We start from the raw sequence: 19,657 nt of genomic DNA on the forward strand, positions 1-19,657 counted from the left end.
ATATAACAGTCAACTCAATGCCATTTAACTTTTCATTCACTTCTTCAATACCCGTTTATCAATCATCTACTACATGCCCAACCAAAAAGGCTCGGCCCCAGGCACATAGCAATAGGGAGACAGAGAGACTCAATGCCCAGCTCTTAGAGTCTAAAATCTTGAAGCAGAAACAGACATTAAGCATAGAAACACGCAAGGTATTTGTTTAAGACCATGAGTTGCACTTCAAGAAGACTAACGTACTAAATAAGATAGGGACTGGTCTTCTATAGATCACAGCTTGTCTGGGTGAAATTCCCAGCAGTGTCTCCAAAGAGAAAACAAAACAGAGAGGGGAAGAACTAAAGAAAAAGACACCATCTGGGTGAATCATTTCTATTACCGTGTGTAGATTCTTTGCATAGCACCCACTCTTCTCTGGACAAAAGTCTTAGTGCAGAATTCAGATATTCCAAATGTTCTCTGATACCCTGAGCCTTTGCATTTGCAGACTTCCATGTAAGATGGGAGTGGACACGGCACTCTTCTGAAGGCCAGATTAAAGCATCTAGCACTTTCTAAAAGTTGGGTGTTGCTCACACACTCATCTGGGCCACCTTTACTGCCTCTTATCTGTAGCCCACATTCAATACACCCACCTAATCCCTGAGACTTGCTCCTTAGGATCTTATAAAACACTCCCAGTACCTCCTAAATCTTACCAGGTAAAAAAGATCATTGTTATTATTCCTTTCGAAACCTATGTTTTTTTCTCAACTTCCTCTTCTGCACTGTGATGGAATACATTTCCAGCAGGTTCTCCGTTTCTGTCTTGAACATTCTCTCCCCACCTCACGCCCAGGTTGATTCACACCGGAAGATTATAACAATAGCCCGTCAGTATGGCGCTGGTCAAATTTCACGTGGCTTACCTGCTTTATGGGACTTGATCTTGGTAGACGGACCTCAGAAATGATTCGATGGTGGCTCAAAAATCCGTTCGAGCATCAACCAACACGTAGTCAGAATCCTGGCTACCTAACATAAAACACAAGGTAAATCATGACAAGAGACAATAAAACTTGCTCCGGCCTCAAACGTTTACTGCTCAGACCTTGGGCTGGTTGCTGAATATAAGCAGAAACATCTAGGTGCCTGCCATGTGCAGCTGTGAGCATTGGTACAGACCATCTAGTGAGATGCATTGCATTTTGCCTCTTTTTCTGAGGTGGACACCCAGTGAGGAAACAAAGTCTGTGTCACTGTTCAAGAGAATGTCCCCATTTCTTGGTCTCTTATTATCCTATTGTGTTTTGCTTTTTGTGCTGTGGAATACTGCTCCTTACTTTTTAATTCGGTGGCATTAGTGCTGAAGACACTTCAATGACTACAACCACCCCCAAATTTACCACTTTGTTATCCTGATTATTTTGAATCGTAGCCATTTGAAAACCAGCAGGTGAAGGGAGAGGCTTTCCCTGAACTTCCTTCATTTGCCTAAAGACACGTCCTCCAAAAGGAACGCAACTGTCATGGGTGCCCTCCTTGGGAGTGTCATCAACTGGGAAGATGGTCTCCTGTCACAGGAGAGGAGATTAGACCTCCAATTTACCCGCACACAAATTAGGTCAGAAATTGTCCTACCTCCACCTGGTTTTCCAAGGGCCCAGTCATCTTTCCTAAAATCATTTACTCTCCCTGCCTACATCCCCCTTCCCCTCCCCTATTCAGATCCTAAATTCCAAAGCCACCCCTCTGAGTTTTTTCCTGGGTATCCCCCATGTATACAGGAGATAGACCTGTTAATAAACTTCTGTGTGTTTTTCTCTTGCTAACCTGTCTTTTATTACAGGGGTCTCAGAAGAAAACTCTAAGTGGTAGAAGGAAAATTGTTTTTCCTGTGCTACAGAATCCTTCATGTAACTGTAGGTGATTATTTTTCCCTGCAACTCTTTTTACACAATTTCCTAGTGTTTATGGCATAATAACCTCGGACCAAAAATGAAAACATAATTTCTTATTTGATGAGGATGGCACAGTGTGGTCATTAACGACTTTCGTTTAAATTGTCTTTGATACTTGATACGAATTGTCTTTGATGCTTGAATTTAATATATCCTCATGCTTAAATTGTTTATACTTACTTAAAAAAATTTTTTTTAACGTTTTATTTATTTTTGAGACAGGGAGAGACAGAGCATGAACAGGGGAGGGCCAGAGAGAGGGAGACACAGAATCTGAAACAGGCTCCAGGCTCTGAGCTGTCAGCACAGAGCCCGACGTGGCGCTCGAACTCACGGACCGTGAGATCATGACCTGAGCCGAAGTCGGCCGCTTAACCGACTGAGACACCCAGGCGTCCCAATTGTTTGTACTTACTTCAATCATTGGACTCAAGGATTATCTTTGCTGTTATCACCAAAATCTTGGGGAAAGCTATATTCATGAATCTTGAAGCAGACCAATGTTTTCTTAACACTTTGACTACACTTTGGGTTCTGAAGCCTGTGTTTTTTTAGAGAAAATAAAACCTCATTTGGATGTAATTTCATTTTCTTAGTGTTACCTTACTTCATAACCAAAGAATCAACCCTTCATTCAATAACGTATTTGGTGAACACCAACTATGTATTGGTAGATGTTCCAAGTGCCGGCAGAGGGTGGTGACAAGGACAGGGAGTGTCACTGTCATGAAGCCTATTCATACAATAAGCAGATAGATATGTGAGCAAAATAATTTATGCCACCGTGCTGCTTCATGTGATGGAGAATTTGAAACAAAGAAATGGGATAGTCACAATGTCCCCCGGAGATTAAGAGTGATTCCAAGTTGGCTGGTGGAGGTGATATTCTCAACTTGTGGTTGGAGAAGGTTCCCCAGCACAGACAACACTCAGACTGTCCTCATGAAGACCGGGCAAGGCAGACACAGAGCCTGGGGAAGAGGGCTTGTCGCTTAATAGGGAAGAAGAAAGGGCTGCCAGTCAGAGGCCAGTGAGCAGAGAAGAGAGGAGGAAGAGAGGAGGCTCAAGAGGGGAGTAGGGAGCAGGGGCCACTCAGAGCCTTGGGATCTTGGGAACAAGTTTGCATGTTATCTTGGGCTGAATGCGAAGGCTTTGGATGGTGTGAAGCTGAGATGTGTTTCTGCCAAAAAATCACTCCGTCTGCAGTGTGAATATACAGTAGGAAGGGAAGTGCGAGGTGATGCAGCAAGAGACAGACTAGCACAGTGTGTAGGAACTAGAGCTCCAGGCCATCTGGGCTAGAGTGGCAGTGGTAGCCAGGGAGAAAATAGATAGGGCCGGCAGGATCTAATAATAGATTGTATATGCGATATGCAGGGAGGAAAAGAATCAGGAGGTCTGGTGGGATTTTTGTGTATTTAACATAGATGGGTATATCTATGGAGAGATGATACATAGGTAAATAGATGATAGCTAGGGAGATAATAAATAATTACTAATTTAGGAGGTAGGCAGATGATACGTAAAGATAGATGATGCAGAGATTGATGACAGATGGATAGATACATAGATGATAGATAGATATGATGGGTCGATAGATAGATGATAGATAGATAGATAGATAGATAGATATGATGGGTGGATAGATTGATGATAGAAATGATAGATAGATAGATGATAGATAGATGATAGATAGATAGATAGATAGATACATAGATAGATATATAGATAGGTATGATGGATGGATGGATAGATAGATATGATGGATGGATAGATGATAGAAATGATACACAGATGATAGATAGATAGATAGATGATAGATATGATAGCTAGATAGATAGCTAGATAGCTAGATAGCTAGATGATAGAGCTATCAGTAAGCAATTTGTTTCTTACTTTCTGGTACGTGGACAGAAAATTTCAATGGTTCTCTCCATTTTCCAACAAAGTGACTGGAGATGATTATTGGTTTTTGTCATTTTGACTTGGTCCAGGTGAAGCTAGTCTCAGCTAAATAGCAAACTACACTCTGAGAAAGTCTACCATTACTCAAGAAAAGAAGTAAAAAGAAAAGCTTTACATTCAGAGTTCACCCCATCGGGATCCCCATTTCCACTGTGAAAGCCAGCTAACACCTGAATGCCTGAATGTGGACTGAACCTCATGGTCCTAAGGAAGCACATCTGTCCTGAAGAAGACTCACAGTCACATTGACCCACCATCTACAAAAGATAGACTTGTCCCAACATCCTACTGAATGAAGGTAGGTCCCTCCTCTCCTCCCCTCTCCTCTCTTCTCCCCTTCCTCCCTCCCTCCCTCCTTCTTCCCTCCCTCCCTCTTCTTCCTTCCCTCCTTTTTCCCTCCTTCCTTCCCTTCCTTCTGTCCCTCCTTTTCCTTCCTTCCTTCCTTCCTTCCTTCCTTCCTTCCTTCCTTCCTTCCTTCCCTTCCTTTCCCTTCCTTCTTTCTCTTCTTTTTTCATTTCCTTTTCTCTCTCTTCTTATTTTTCTCCTTATTCTTCTCCTTTATTCTTCCCTCTTCTTCCCTCTCCTTCTCCTTCTTATAGATATCTTTGGATTCTTCCAGAACGTAATTTTAGATTTTCATGAGCTGGGGGTAAGGCACTGTGCTCCTAGCAGGATTTGACAGAGTGTGGTGTCTGGGGTTGGGTTCGGCAGGAAGCTGACTAAGAGGGTGATTCGCAAGCACAAAGTTTATCAGGATCAACACCTGTGTACAGAAAGGCAAGCAAGCAAGACTGCACACAGAACGAAGGGAAGGCCATGGCATATGGGCTGCTTCTAGAAGCTGGAAAGTCAAGGACACGATTCCTCCTCATGCCTGCAGAAAAAACCACAACCCTGTCAACACTATGCAGGGGATACTTGCATCAGACTTCTGACCTCCAGAACAGTAAGATAGTAAATTCATGTCATTTAGCCACTAAGAGTGTGATAATTTGTCATAGGAGTGATAGGAAACTCCTACACCTAGTAAAATGTTAATGGTAGAACCTGTGTGACAGGTACATCACTGTTCAATGAAAAAATCGTTCAAATTGTTTGTATGTTTTAAAATTTTCATTATTACATGAATATATTATTGAAAATAAGAAAAACATGGTAGATCACCATAGTAGCTACTTTGGAATCCATTCTGTGGGAAGAGAAGGATCTGACTTTAGAATCAAATTGGGGATTGTGGAGACTGGGGAGGGGGTCAGACAAGTGGGGGCTGCAGGCAGGCAAGTTGGAGTTTTTCTGAAACATGTATTCAGACGAAGGTCTCAGCTTACCCAGTTCTGCATACCCCCTCAGAAACAAGAAACCTGAAAGCTAATCAGTGTCTCCCTCCAGACTAAGGATTACTTATTCATTGATTTTTTAAAGGTTTTATTTATTTTGAGAGTGAGAGACAGAGAAAGAGAGAGAAAGGGAGGGGCAGAGACAGAGGGAGAGAGAGAACAGGAGGGAAAGAGAGAGAGGGAGAGAGAGAATCCCAGGCAGGCTCCTCAATGTCAGTGCAGAGCCTGATGCAAGGCTCAGACCCATGAATTGTGAGATCATGACCTGAGCCGAAACCAAGAGCTTGATGCTCAAGTGACTCAGCCACCCAGGCACTCTCAAGGGTTATTTATTCATTCTTGAGCAGGTTGTTTAATCCAGAGCAGGTGTGTAATTGTCCATCCTCAGGAAACTCACAGGATGGTATCTCCCAGACATCCAATCCTGTTCAAGAGGATTTCTGGTGGACCTCACTTCTTCCATCTCAGCTACATTTCTTGGATTGGATCTAGGCTCATGCAGGGAAGCTTCTTTGGTCTGTCCCTTCATTTGCTCTTGAGGAGAGCTCCAGCTCCATTGTCCCGGATGTCTGGAAACTGTCACACCACCTCCAGAAATCAAAGAGTCCCACTGGACACCAGGACGACCACATCCAAGAACCTAGAGACATGGATCTTCTTTTACTCGTTTGTTAACGAAGCCCTCTCATGCTCTAGGCACTCTTCTTGGTTTGTATTATTTAGTTATTGCTGTGTGACAAATCATCCCCAAACACAGCCCTGAAAACAGCAAACGCTGATTATCTCACAGCTTGTGTGGGTGTATCTCACAGGTGTGGGGTGGCTGGGCTCCTGTGGCTCAGGGCATCTGATGGGGTTGCAGCCCATGTGTCGGCAGGGTTGCCGTCCCATCTGTGGCTCACTCATGTGGCTGTAAGCAAGCTTTGGTCTCTTGTTTCATGGTGCTCTCTGTCTCTCCACAAGTTTTCCTCACAATACGGTGGCTGACTTCCCCCAGGTGCAGGTGCACACACAGTCGATAATGTTGCAGGACAAGAACCTCCTACAGGGGTGGGAACCTGACACTGTAGCTTAGGGAACCTGACCTGAATACTTATAACGGGCAGTCAGCCGGTCTGATCTTTCCTCTCGAGGAAGACATTATCTTTACCAATAAATTAATGGGGAGTAAGTAACCGGCTACTTGCTTGAAGGGAAGACACTATCTGTCTTCGAAGGCTGTTAGCTACACAGACATCCTTGGAAAGACAGTCCACAAGGAAGGCTACCAATTCCTCTGCTTGTAATACATGCAGAAATGCAAGAAATTCAAGAATTACATCTCCACATCTTTTTAATATGTCTTGGGTAAATAATAAAATTATTTAGGGGTATATAATGGTGCCTTTACTATGTCAAAAACTGAGATATAACGACTCTCAGTCCTCAGGGAAAATAGGGTGAGAAACTCCCCCATAGGGTTAGTCTCCTTCCTGGAAATTAGACCTTTGCTATTCACACCGTCATGTTTCACTGCTGCTTTTGAGCTTCCCAGGGCAATCCTAAAAGAAAACTGATCTTTGGACAACTCCGGGGCTTTCAAGTGTGAGTCATCCTGACCATGTGAATTGGGAAGTTAATTGCTACCATAACCTCCCTGAAAAGAAGTGAAGTACAGTGATTCAACATCATCAGCAATCCCAAACCAAGGTCACGTTCATTGAGCAAGTGCGGGCCTTCTGGACCATAAGGAGGCCCTGAATGGAAGGTCATTATACTATCAAATGTGACACCTTTTATACCTTTAGAGATGCCTGAGGGGTAAAAACTGACAATAGTTTGTTTTAATCAGGTTCAGTGCGTGTGTGCGTGTGTGTGTGTGCACGGGCGCGTACGCACGTGTGTTTATGAGCAAGTCTTTATCATCAAGTCCCTTCATTATGAGGGATATTTTGGACGTAAGTTATTACATAACGACAGTCAAATTGTGGGTCAGAAAGAATAAGTAAAAGGAAAGATCAAACATTTCGTGACCGATATGGTAAAACATCTTAATGTGCTTTTAATTCTACTCAGCGAGTTTCCACAAATTACCTCGACATCTCTACTTATGGCAGACAGAATCGAGTAGAGAAGTCACTGAAAAACAAGTTCTGTGTTGTAGTTTATATCTGCGTGAATCACTGGGGCACCCAACTCTTCTCGGACGATATACGCATAGGCGTGTGCCTGTAACCTGAAACAGATAAGATGGAGAGATGGAGAGACGGCGATGGCGGGAGAGAAAGAAAAGACTGTAAGGAAGGACAGGAAGCCATGTGACTCAACCATTCTTAACATTCACCTCGGCTGACTTTCCTGGAGCAACGTACAGATGTGATGACGGGTGAGATGGGGCCAGTAGAAAGGGAGTATTTATCCAGACTGTGGGACCTGTTCACTGTGTAGCCCTATGGGTACACTGCAGATGGCACATTCTGCACTCTTGTGCTTTAGGGAAATCATGTTCAACCTCAGTTAACTATGGAGGAGGGGAAAAAAGCTAATTACTAAGTTTTAAAAAGAACTTAGCTACAACAAAGCACTTCATCACTTAAGAGACTGATCTTAGAGTAATGCTGAAGGGAATCTGAGTGCCCCCGTTCATAACTGTGGTCATGGTGGCACAGTGCATTGCGCATATTGGTGGTGAGGGTGGCAAATTATAAAAGGAAGTCACTGGAGACCACGAGCTGTTGAAAATTTGAGTAAGAACGATGTGTCTTTGGCTGCAGACAGAGAACTGGAACTACGAGCTCTTACTCACTGCTGTAGCTGCAGTCAAGTGGGCTGTAATGATCCCTGCCCTGTGCTAGGCACACCCTGACATAATCCTCTACTGCAGCGCACCAGGATGGTTTGTGTGACCAATAGAACTCTACTGTTGTGCAGGAACGGTATATGCCTCCCAGCCAGTTAGGTCGTAAAATACATTCTGGCGTCTATCTCGCTCTCTGTCTTGGCTCACTCATTCTGAAGAAAGCCAGTGGCCCGCCTTCTTGTAAGCACATTCAAGCAACCCAGTGGAGTAGGCTGAGCAGTCCGTCGCAAGGAATGGACACGTGCAGCTAACAGGCTTGAGGCAAACCATCCTGCACACAGATCTTCCAGCCCCAGTCAAGCCTACAGACGCCTGCAGGCCCAGCTGACGTCATGAGATAACCTGAGCCACGAATACCCAGCTCAGCCACTGCAGGATTTCTGAGCCACAGAAGCTGCGAGGACATGAACGTGTGCTATTGTAAGAGACTACATTTGGTGTCTATTTTATTGTGACACGGCATTAGACGACTGAGGAATATAATCACCCACACCATCCTGCACTGTGGGAACAAAATCAAAACATCGAGACTATGGCTGGAATGAGAAGTATTCAGTACAGAAACTTTGGATGCTGTTTGACATCGGTGTGCAATGACACAAATGTCAATGACCTCGATAGTCAGAGATTAGTGTGATAAATATTATTCACGGATAACTCATCAGTTGCTATGATCTCATTCTGGCAAATATTATAGTCAATGTATTAAAATGCAGGATCTTTCAAAAAAATTTCTTAATGTTTATTGTATTTTTGAGAGAGGGAGAGAGACAGAGCCTGAGAGGGGGAGGAGCAGAGAGAGAGACAGGGGGAGACACAGAATCCAAAACAGGCTCCAGGCTCTGAGCCGTCAGCACGGAGCCTGATGCGGGGCTCAAACTCACGAATCAGGAGATCATGACCTGAGCCAGAGTTGGATGCTTAACCGACTGAGCCACCCAGGTACCCCTAAGATGCAGGATCTTTGTAGATGATCATATTGAAGTATAAAATAGTTTTATTTTTTTCACCCATGTTCACATTTGAGAAAAAGATATAATTAACCAGATTTATGCTTGAGCTACACATGCTTATTCTAAGGTCCTCAAGGGGTGAAAACTGCAAAAAAAAAAAAAAAGTGAGTAAAATTCAGGAAAAGAAAGGTAATTAAGGGGGAAATGATGCCTCACAAGTAGTAAATCATGTTTTAAGCTATAGTAACTAAAATACAGTTGACTCATAAACAACATGGGTTTGAATTGCATGGGTCCACTTGTCATTTTTTTCAATAAATAATTGACTCAATAAATATTTGTATACAATATGTAATATACAAATATATTTGTATACTGTATTTGTATACAAATAATACACAAATAGAATAATGCAAATAATAACACAATATATATTGAATGTATCAATAAGTATAGAATAAATACTTACAGTACTGTAAGTGTATTTTCTCTTCCTTATGATTTTTTAATCACATTTTCTCTTCCCTTATTGTACTGTAAGAATATAGTATGTAATAATATAACATACAAACTATGTGTTGATCGACTGTTTATATTATTGTTAAGGCTTCCAGTCAACAGTAGGCTACTAGTGGTTGACAAAAGTTATACGTGGATTTCTGACTGTGTGGGGGGTCGGCGCCCCCAACCCCCTGTCTCGTTTGAAGGGCCAACTGTAGTTTGGTTCTGACTCACAGGATATGACAAGAATACTTAGGAAACGATAGTTGACAGCAATAAAAGTTTAGGTATAATTTAAATGTCCACTGGTAGAAAAATGATTACATGAACTATGCTATACCTTCTCAATAAAATTCATGTAAGCATTTAAAAGGATGAATCATCTCAGTATAATTATGGATCCATCTTCCAGTAACTTTATGTGGCTAAAATAAGATGTAAAACAGGTGACCTAGAGATGCTACACATGATTACTGCCACACTTCACCCTTGTTCCTGCAAAAACAGTCCCGAGATTCACAGTGACAAATCTTTCCTATGACATTTGATTCTAAAGTGACCTGAAGGATTTAGTTGAAGTGTGGGCTCCTGAGGTAATTGTTTCAGTGGTTGAGACAGACTGAACTCGTTGTGGAAGAATTCAAAATGAACGTGGCTAAACGTGCGAAAAAATACAGTATTTTCAGACATAATGACCTCTAGATATTTGAAATGTGGTTTGAAGATGTTCATGAAGTCTTCATTTTTATATATTCAAATAGAACGCTAAACCCAAAGATCAGTAGCATATCTGGCTGTGAAATCAGTCTTGGGACGAACAGGGCATATTTAAAAAAAAAATGGCCTTTTTTAAAAAAATGCCTAGGGAGGAAAGAAATAGAAATATACATTCATTAAAAAAAAATGTATCCCGCCTGTTTCCGATTCTGTGTCTCCCTCTCTCTCTGCCCCTCCCCCGTTCATGCTCTGTCTCTCTCTGTCCCAAAAATAAATAAAAAACGTTGAAAAAAAAAAATTAAAAAAAAAATGTATCCCTATTCCTTCAAAGTTCAAGACTGTTAAGTACTGGGCTGTAAAACTCTGATCCCCTAAATGTTTATAGAGCATCTATGAATATGGCTCTAGTTACAACATTTTTCCCCCTTCTAATTAGTTTCTCAATAAAGACAAAATAAGGGGGCCCGGGTGGCTCAGTTGGTTAAGCGTCCGACTCTGGATTCGTCTCAGGTTATGATCTCATGGCTGGTGAGTTCAAACCCGGCGCTGGGCTCTATGCTGACAGCATGGAGCCCTCTTGGGATTGTCTCTCTCCTTCTCTCTCTACCCCTACCCCACTCACGCGCAAGGTCTTTCTCTCTCAAAGTAAGTAAACATTTAAAAAAAAAAAAAAAGGATACCGAATTAGAGAGTGCTATACAGAAGACGTAAGGTTGTCTTGGCAGAAATCTGTGGAGCCCAGAGAGAGCTACTTAATTAAAAAGTTGCACCACGATCAATCAGAATACAATAGGAAGAATTACATTTTACAAAGTCACAGAACAGTTCTGGCATCTGAAACAGCGAGGACTGATTAAATTTTCCTCTTTCAGATTCTACTGTAAATCCAGACTTAGAAACAGTCCTCCTTACTCTGCCTTTCAAAGTATTGAATAAGGAACTTCAAACTTCTATTATTTTCCCAACGCTACGAAATCGCAGTAAATCTGTATTCCCTCTTATCTTTAATGGAAGAGACATCTCAGTTCTGCGTAGAGGGAAAAGTAAATGACAATAGTCACCACAAGCAACAATTCTTGTATCAGTTGTTCTGCATAAAAATTAGTTATTCTGTTTAACCCCTGGCTCTCAGGTGTCAGGGAGAAAGACTGGTCCCTGCAAACTCTTGGAAAAAGCTACTTCTTTGTACTGCGAAATGTTTCAGCTCTCAGTAGGCTAGGACCCCCCCCACCCCCACCCCGCCCCGCCCGCCAGCTTCCCACCACTTAAACTTGATTTTCCACTGTTAGGTGAAGGATGCTCAGAGAACATCACATTAATTTCGGCGGACAGTAAATTTTATCTAATTCAGCAAGCAAGCCTGTGTTAATTAGGCCTCCCAGGACGAGTGATGGCAAGACAGCTTCTGTTACTGATCGATAAGCTCACCTCTAGCAGCTCAGGTGGAAGGTTACTGGGGCTTCCGAGTAAGAAAGAGGGTCCCATTCTTGCGAGCCAGCTGTAGGCGCCTACCAGTGCGACAAGCGGGCTGGCTGCGTACAAGTAACATCACCCCCTCTTCCTGTCCATCTATCCCCGCGGAGGTCGGAACTGCCCGGGGGGCGGGGCGGGGGGGGCGGGGGGAGGAACGTTCCCTGCAGTCGCCTGAGGCGGCTCAACGCCTTCCAGCCTTGAGCCTGATGGATGGGGACGTCAATGTGCTGACACAGCCAGCACAGATGTGCTGTTTGATCCCAGGGACGCGAGCCTTCTTTGATGAGAAGGCAGGAGCATCAGTACACGCAGCCTAATTTCCTGTAATTCTGCTCTGCGGTCACTTACAGGCAACAGGGTATTAAGAGCCCACAAGGCAGTGTGTCCCTCCTGGTGGCCTTTGTCAGCAAAGAGCCCGACGCATGAGTGTCTTTGGGGCGAAAGACACCACCCTGGCCAAGGGTGTGAGTGTTCAGGCCTCTATCAGGTGGGAGACGCGGAATCTCCTGGAAGACCGTTGGGCTGTCACGGCTGACATTTCTGTATGGAAACGGCACAAAGGAAAGGACACATGCTTCGGTGACACAGGACAATGAGGAGCACGCTTAGAAAAGGTGCCGTGAGGGGGGTGCGGAGGGAAAAAGGCCAATGCTGACGGGCTGAAAGCATCACTTATTTCCGTGGCTTTTGCCAAACGGAAAAAGAGATGTGGCCGTCCGTCACGTGCTTCACGACAGGCGACCTTCTGTGTCAGGTCTGAGTTGTTTTCCGGACACGGGCATTCTGGGTCTCCCCACTTGGACCTCTCTTCCGTAAAGGAAGAAACCCTGGTCCGAACAATCACCCATCGTAGGTTAATATGCGTCTCTTCCTCGTTGATCTCAATATCCAGAAGCACTTTCTGTGCGATGAATTAAATCCTGGCAGTAGGTGACCATGCGTGTTTCCTGGGGGCTCGCTGGGTTTCCAAGTGAGACATTTGCAAACACTTGCTGGTCTTCCGTAGGAGGGCGTGACACGGGAAGGAAAAAAATGCAGGAGGAATGGAAACATTTAAGGTGAGTGGAGGCAACAGGATTTTGCTAATACAACATTTTGCTTTCCCTCAGACTCTTAAGATGAAGAAAGACCACAATGGGTTCTTCAAGCACGGTTCGTATCTGTGTTGGTGTGTAACGCCTTCAATAATAATACCGCCCTCGGTAATAATGCAAATGAGCCCGTGCTTCATGTGTTTGCATTTACGAAGCACCTTGGCTTCCGTATTCTCACTCAAGCCGCCACAGGGATCATGCAAGGAAGGCAAACTATAGAACCCATTTCACAGACGGGAAACTAAAGGTCACAGAGCATGCATGGGTGGCCCCAGCCTCCTCCAGCCACTACCAGGTCCAAGCTGAGGTTCACGCCTTCTACCCCTATTGGGCTTTACCACCCTCTTCTGTAAAGGGAGCATCTTAATGCCAGCCAGTGGTGGAAGGACTAGTACCCCGTTTCACAGATGGGGAAACTGAGTCATGGAGCGTTTAAGTAAATTACCGAGGGCTATATAGGGGTGTGACACGGGCAGTCTGGCTCCAGATTCTATGCCCTTAGTCTCCACACTAGACTGGGTGACAGCAGCTCATACAGGAGGGACGATGTCAGGAGGGTACAGTCAGTGGGAAATGGTGGCACCACCAGAGGGGGGAGCCCCGAGCTGACCTTGGAGCCATGAAACAGCATCCAAGGAGGGGATGAGACCTTTGCCTTTCATCCGTCAGTCAAAGGACATGCAAACCCATTCAGTATTCTTGACCTGAGTCAGAATCTACCTTTCAACCCAAAGTGTGATGCAGCAAGAAACAGTCCACCAATAAAGAGACATAGATTAGGAGAGGGAACGGGTCAACAAGACATGTCTATCTTCTCATGGTGGGAATCCTCAGAGGAAAGAAGTGGAACATCTACAGAAAGGCAAAAGCAAAGATGAAATACATTTTCCAGTTTTTAGGCAATAAAACACATCACACCCAGCAACCTCATCACTCGTAAAACACGTGCTTTGCACGGAAGCCACGGTAACCAGAAAAGAGAGACAGGCAGCGACTGCAGAAGGGAAAGTGTGGCCCCTTCTGAAAGACTGCCTCATGGGAATTCAACCTTATCTCAAATTTCTCTCTTATGAACATGATAATTCCTAAACTTTTGATAAGAGATTTACATATCTCGGAGCTTGACGCATTTCTTCACTGCTGAAGGAAATGGTACAATCCTATTTTACACCGCTGAGAAATTTATAATGGTAGCAGATAAGAAAAATAGGCCAGAGTGTCTGAAACACACAGATTAACGGTCTGCATCGATCAGTTCGCCAGATAATTGCACAACCGTTCCTGTCACTCTGTACAGGAATGGCTTCAAGGTAAATAATATTGATGCTTTCTCTTTTGTGATATTTTAATTATATTCGCAAGACTTATAGTCACAGGCCAACATATGGTAATTTAATTCGGGAGAATGCTTTCGTTATTTCAGTATTAAAATTAATACGTATTTCGTTGATGAGTTTGATGTTCTCTGCAGTGGATGTAGCGTGAAACTTTAGAAAAGTGTTTGAGATGATGTGATTGGAAAGGTTCCAGAATTAATGGCATATAAGAGAAAAGAGTGTGGGGCATCTCTATGAACTGTATACATACAGACGTCAGGCACGAGAGTATATATGTATTTACACTGCCGTCAGCAATTGGTGAAGAATTCAGGCCATCGGATGCTTCTCCCTCTGCTTTGAGTTTGTACATCTGACCAAAGTTCCCTCAGAGCTGGAAAGATCCCAGGCAAGGGATCCCGCTGGACCCAGCAAATGTGGTTGTAGTCTCTATTGTTGTTTGATGTCCTAGAGAAGATAGCTAAGTTCACAGGGGCAGGATTGCCTTCCTTCAAGGACCCTGGGAGGTTTTGCACATTCCTCTATGTACAAATAGCAGTAGCATCCACTCAGTTGTGAGAATGAACATCTCCAGCTGTTTCCAAGTGCTCCCTGAGCAGGGTGGGAGTGACGCTGAAGTGACCCCTGATTGACAACCACTGATTTAATTCAACCAACGTTTCATGGGCTGTGTTGGATGCCAAGTAGACGTCGCAGAACAAAAGAGACTTTCTACCCGTCCGCACCATCCAAAGAGAGGTCGTGGAAGGGGAGAGGCATCCGACCAAGTGACCAGAGAGGTATTCATGAATCACAAGTTACCATAAGGTCTGTGGACAGAAGTCTGGGGCAGTGGGAGGAGAATTTGAGAAGGATCTAATGGATGAAGGAGAAACGAGGGAAGAGCTTTCCAATGAAAGGACAGTTGGTTGTTGGAGACATAATAGAAGTTTCTGGAGAAGATGAGGTGAAGGGCACCCAGACCGGGAGGCAGCATGTTGAGTCCTGAGGGCAGCAAGTCACAAGCACAGGTAACGGGAGGGCCAGGGGGCATGACGTCCAGAGAGCAAAGGGAAGGAAAGTCAGGAGCCACGTTTTGCACAGCAAAAGAGGGCACGGCATGAATTTGGTAGTTCATTCTAAGGTCAGTGCTCAGCCAGAGGTGACGTTTGAGTTGAAGAATTTCATCATCGACCGGTCCCTTTCACTGGTCATTGGGAGGCTGAGTGTGGCATGGACTGTAGCATCGGCCCCAAAGGGAAGGTGGCTGCAGCAAAGCCAGTGAGACAAGGTGGTGCTTTGTCCTACCGTAGACGATCTGGAGATGTTGGCCGTGTGGCCACCTCCTCTCAGGGGTGTGGACGGCTTCCCCAGCACCCCCGTGCCCTGCCTGTGTGTGTCCTTCATGGCACTTAGGATTCATAACGTGCAGTTTGGCTTGTGTTTATTGTCTTTCTTGTGTCTCTCCTTTCCCAAGCTTCTTCCAGCCACACCCTCATCTTCAACCCGGGTGGGGGGGGGGGGGGGGGGGCGGGCATTTTGAGAGTCAGCCAGGCAAGATTTTCGGACACATGAGAGGTTGGGAGGGGAGAGTGATGGGACAGAAAAGGTGTGAAAGTTGGACCTGGCGGGGGACGCGTCCTGGAGGTATCGGTATTTCCCGAGACGGGGGACGGAGCAGGAGGGTGACATTGTGGCAGTGGATGGTGAGAGAGGGAGAAGTGGAGAATTAAGTCTGTAACTTGTTAAGGTTGAGATTCCTCTGCGGTGACAAAACAGACAGTGTCCGTCATGAGAAAGCTGACAAGGAGCCGTCTCAGAGGGTGCCACTGGGAAGGCTGGGTATTGGGTTATTTTTGCTTTTAACAATCTCGATCATCTTTATGTAGCTAAGCTGAAGCAATGCCTCCAAGTAGCTATTGTTTTTGTTTCTGGTCTCCTGCCCTTTGTTTTGCTGTCCCTCTAATTCCTGATCAAGGTCGTGGAATAAACGTGCAACACGGGCAGAGAAATCCCATATCCAGGTACAGACACAGTTGTATCAGCCCACGTTCGCTGTTTGTGATTGCTGCCCCGGGTTTTAGGTAATTGTAACACAACAGATAATCAAAGGAGGCATCTCGATGAAACGGCTGACTGAAATCTTTGTGGGTCAAAATGTGGTTTTCAGTATCTCACCCTTCATGGCCCAGGTCAGGCTTTGGCCACTTGCACGTGCAAGAGAAACCACGTCCCTGCGTCTCTGGGTTTTGACATGGGAAGAGGAGGAGCGTGGGCGTGGTGAATTTTTAACGTGTGTGATACTGGGAGAGAACTCGGGGTGTGTGAGGACCAAGCCTGTTGCGGGAGAGAATAAGACGCCGTCTCTTTTCAGGATAAGCAAACCAGGTCAGCACCATCCCACAGAAAGACCAGCTGTTGGCTGGACCACTCTTGCCCTCATCCCCACTTATGAGGATGGATATTCAAAGTGATACTCTGGCAGGCTGAAATTTCCACGTGCCATACAGACAGACACAAAGGGATGTGTCTCTATCATAGATACTGGGAAGCATTTGTTAACGAGGCGAGACAAGGAAAGGTGGCTAAATTTGACTAGGGGAAAATATGTTCATGAAGGGAATAGCCAAAATGATGGTACCAGCTCCGTTTAGGGAAAGGAAGTCTGAAAAAAATATATAAAGACAAAAGAAAGACATTGCATAAATGAGGAATACAGTCTAGCAGAGAAATGTTTTTAGCATTAGGGAAATCGGGCTCCAACATATCCATCATTTACTGGTGGCGTGACGATATATCTGGGCCCCAGCCCCCTCATGTATATCAAAGTACTTAATAGCAGGGAATGACATGAGATTAATGTCCAGGATACTTTAGTCTTTCATCTGAAAATGTTTCCACTATTTGTATTTTTACTCTCATGTCTAGAAAATAGTGCTGGATACAGCCATTTACTATAAAATATTTTTCACACCTTGGCCAAACTTTAGGCAGACTCTCTATTAGAAAACCTATAAAAATTTCATAAATATGAAATTAAAGCCTGCAGGAATGTAAATTTTATTCTGTGGTTATGATGTGTGCCTCCAGGAAATGACCCTTGATATGCATAAAGCTGTAGTGCATTTATGCTCTGATTTCGATGCCTGGATAGTAGAAATAAAGCCACCCGGTCCCTTTCCCTTTCATCTGAAATTGCCAAACTAAGGGAGAATCACAATAACGACCATGGCTCTCAAGCACGTTTATGTTCATTATTGCAGCTAAGCACAACAATGTATTTCCTGGCTACTCAAAGTAGTCAAGTTAGAGATGTTAAACTACAGATGTAAACTTACCTACCCTTGGAAATACACGATTGAACTAGTGTCTTGAGTCTACCAGCATGTTTGAAGTACCTTATAGTATTCAATACTCAAGTCCAAGGACACAAAGATGAACAAGAAATATCCCTTATCCTCAAAGAGAAAATGGTTGGGTTGGCAAGTCATACCTTGAAACAAATCAGTGCAACGGTGTGAAAAGAACTAGCCTACCCAGAGGCAGCAACGTAAGAACACGTCCTTGTCAGGTGAGTGGACATCTGCCCAGTTGCTGGACACGGTGTGTCTGGCATTAGGCACATGAAGACAACTGAGCCTGTTAAGAGCTGTACATGGTCTCATAAGCCAAGCCAGACCAAAATGCTGGCCCACTGCTCTTGCCCCGCTCATGAGCTAATCTCTCTTTTTCATTCATCGATCCAGGGTGTTATCATGCCTTCATGCACCACCGTAAAAGGTTACGTAGCCTGGGTGGTTCAGTCTGTTAAGCATCCGACTTCGGCTCAGGTCATGATCTCGTGTTTCATGGATTTGAGCCCCGTGTTGGGCTCTGTGCTGACAGCTCAGAGCCTGGAGCCTGCTTCGGATTCTGTGTCTCCCTCTCTCTCTACCCCTCCCCCCACTGATGCTCTGTCTGTCTCTCTCAAAAATAAAATAAAGCCTTAAAAAAAATTTAAATGTTCCTTAGCCAAGAAGGTGTGCCATGGTGGGAGGGGGCCCTCTCATATTACTTTCCTACCTACACACCAGAGTTCTTCAACATTATGTCCATCAGGGTGCTTTATTTATAACAAATGTAATGCCTTCTTTCTCTTGACATTAAGACTCATGCATGATATAATTTCCCACAATCAGAATTTGAAAATAAATCCGTATAGGGTCACCTGGGTGGCTCAGTCAGTCGGTTGAGCGTCTGACTTCGACTTAGGTCATGATCTCGCAGTTCCTGAGTTTGAGCCCTGCGTCGGGCTTGCTGGTGTCTGCCTGTCAGTACAGAGCCCATTTCAGATCCTCTGTCCCCCTCTCCCTGCCCCTGTTCAACTTGCGCTCTCCCAAAAATAAATAAATATTTTTTAAAAAAGAAGAAAATGAATCTGTATCATGCCCTATCTATGCTGTAAAGGAGAAAATCAAGGAAAATAGTTCCAATTAAATAATGTGTACCCCAATGCATTAACAGTTAGACCTGATTGCATGAGATTATGTAAGTAAGTAAAGACACTGGTGCCTCCTTAGGAAGCATAAGCCTGAGTTTAGGAAGAGATCAGAAGACATTTCAAAAGGAAAAGGCAGAAGTGGGAAGAGTAGAATGTAGAGGGCACTAGTAACAAGCAGCATTAACATAAGGACCAACAGGGGTGCCTGGGTGGCTCAGTCGGTTAAGCATCCAATTCCGGCTCAGGTCATGATGTCGCAGTTCATGGGTTCAAGCCTCACGTCGGGCTCTGTGCTGCTGACAGCTCAGAGCCCGGAGCCTGCTTCGGATTCTGTGTCTCCCTCTGGGTCTGCCCCTCTCTCACTTACTCTCTGTCTCTCTTTGTCTCTCAAAAACAAACAAACATTAAAAAAAAAAAATAAAACAAACATAAGGACCAACAGACAATATTTCTTTGACAATGTTAAGAGGAAAAGAAAAGGGAATAAAAGCAAGTAAAGTTAGGCTATGTGCCAAGACAAATTATAGGCTGTCTGAGGGGAGAGATCCAGATAGATGGCATTTCCTCGCACAAGCTTGGGTTGCCCTTATTTATAAGCATAGTATCAAATGTTCTGCTCAGGATATGGAATGAAACAGACTGTGACACACTATCAGAGAAAACATGGTCCAATGTGGAAAGTCTTCTGTGTGTTAAGTTGATTCCAATATGGTGAGTAGAGGTCGTATCAGTGAAGTGATTTCCCATAATGGTGTTCAAGATTTGTCAGAATCCTAAGCATTACCAAGTACAGATGATTCTTAAACATCATGGGGGTTAGGTGCTCCAATTCCCACCTCCTCTTACAGAGTCAAAAACCCAAGTAAAACTTTTGACTCTCCCAAAACTTAATTACTGATAGCTTACTGTTGACCAGAAGTCTTACTGACAGCATGAACAGTAGACTCACACATTTCTGGTATGTTCTCTGTATAATATACTGCAGTCTTACAGTAGCGTAAGCTAGAGACAAGAAAATGTGATTAAGAAAATCATAAGG

General features: G+C 44.2%; 1 protein-coding gene across 3 annotated transcripts in view; it reads right to left on the reverse strand.

The window, feature by feature from the left end:
• Positions 1 to 19,657, reverse strand: part of PUDP (pseudouridine 5'-phosphatase) — a 463,943-nt gene that overhangs the window by 173,240 nt on the left and 271,046 nt on the right. For all 3 annotated transcript variants that reach the window (XR_002071974.2, XR_008418356.1, XR_008418357.1), the window contains exon 6: positions 912 to 1,017. The gene's annotated coding sequence lies outside the window, so the exon portion shown is untranslated. The remainder of the gene's footprint in view (positions 1 to 911; positions 1,018 to 19,657) is intronic.

Source organism: Panthera pardus, unplaced genomic scaffold, assembly GCF_024362965.1.
Source record: "Panthera pardus isolate Hobbes unplaced genomic scaffold, ASM2436296v1 HiC_scaffold_27, whole genome shotgun sequence".
In the NCBI taxonomy this organism is placed as follows: Eukaryota; Metazoa; Chordata; class Mammalia; order Carnivora; family Felidae; genus Panthera; species Panthera pardus.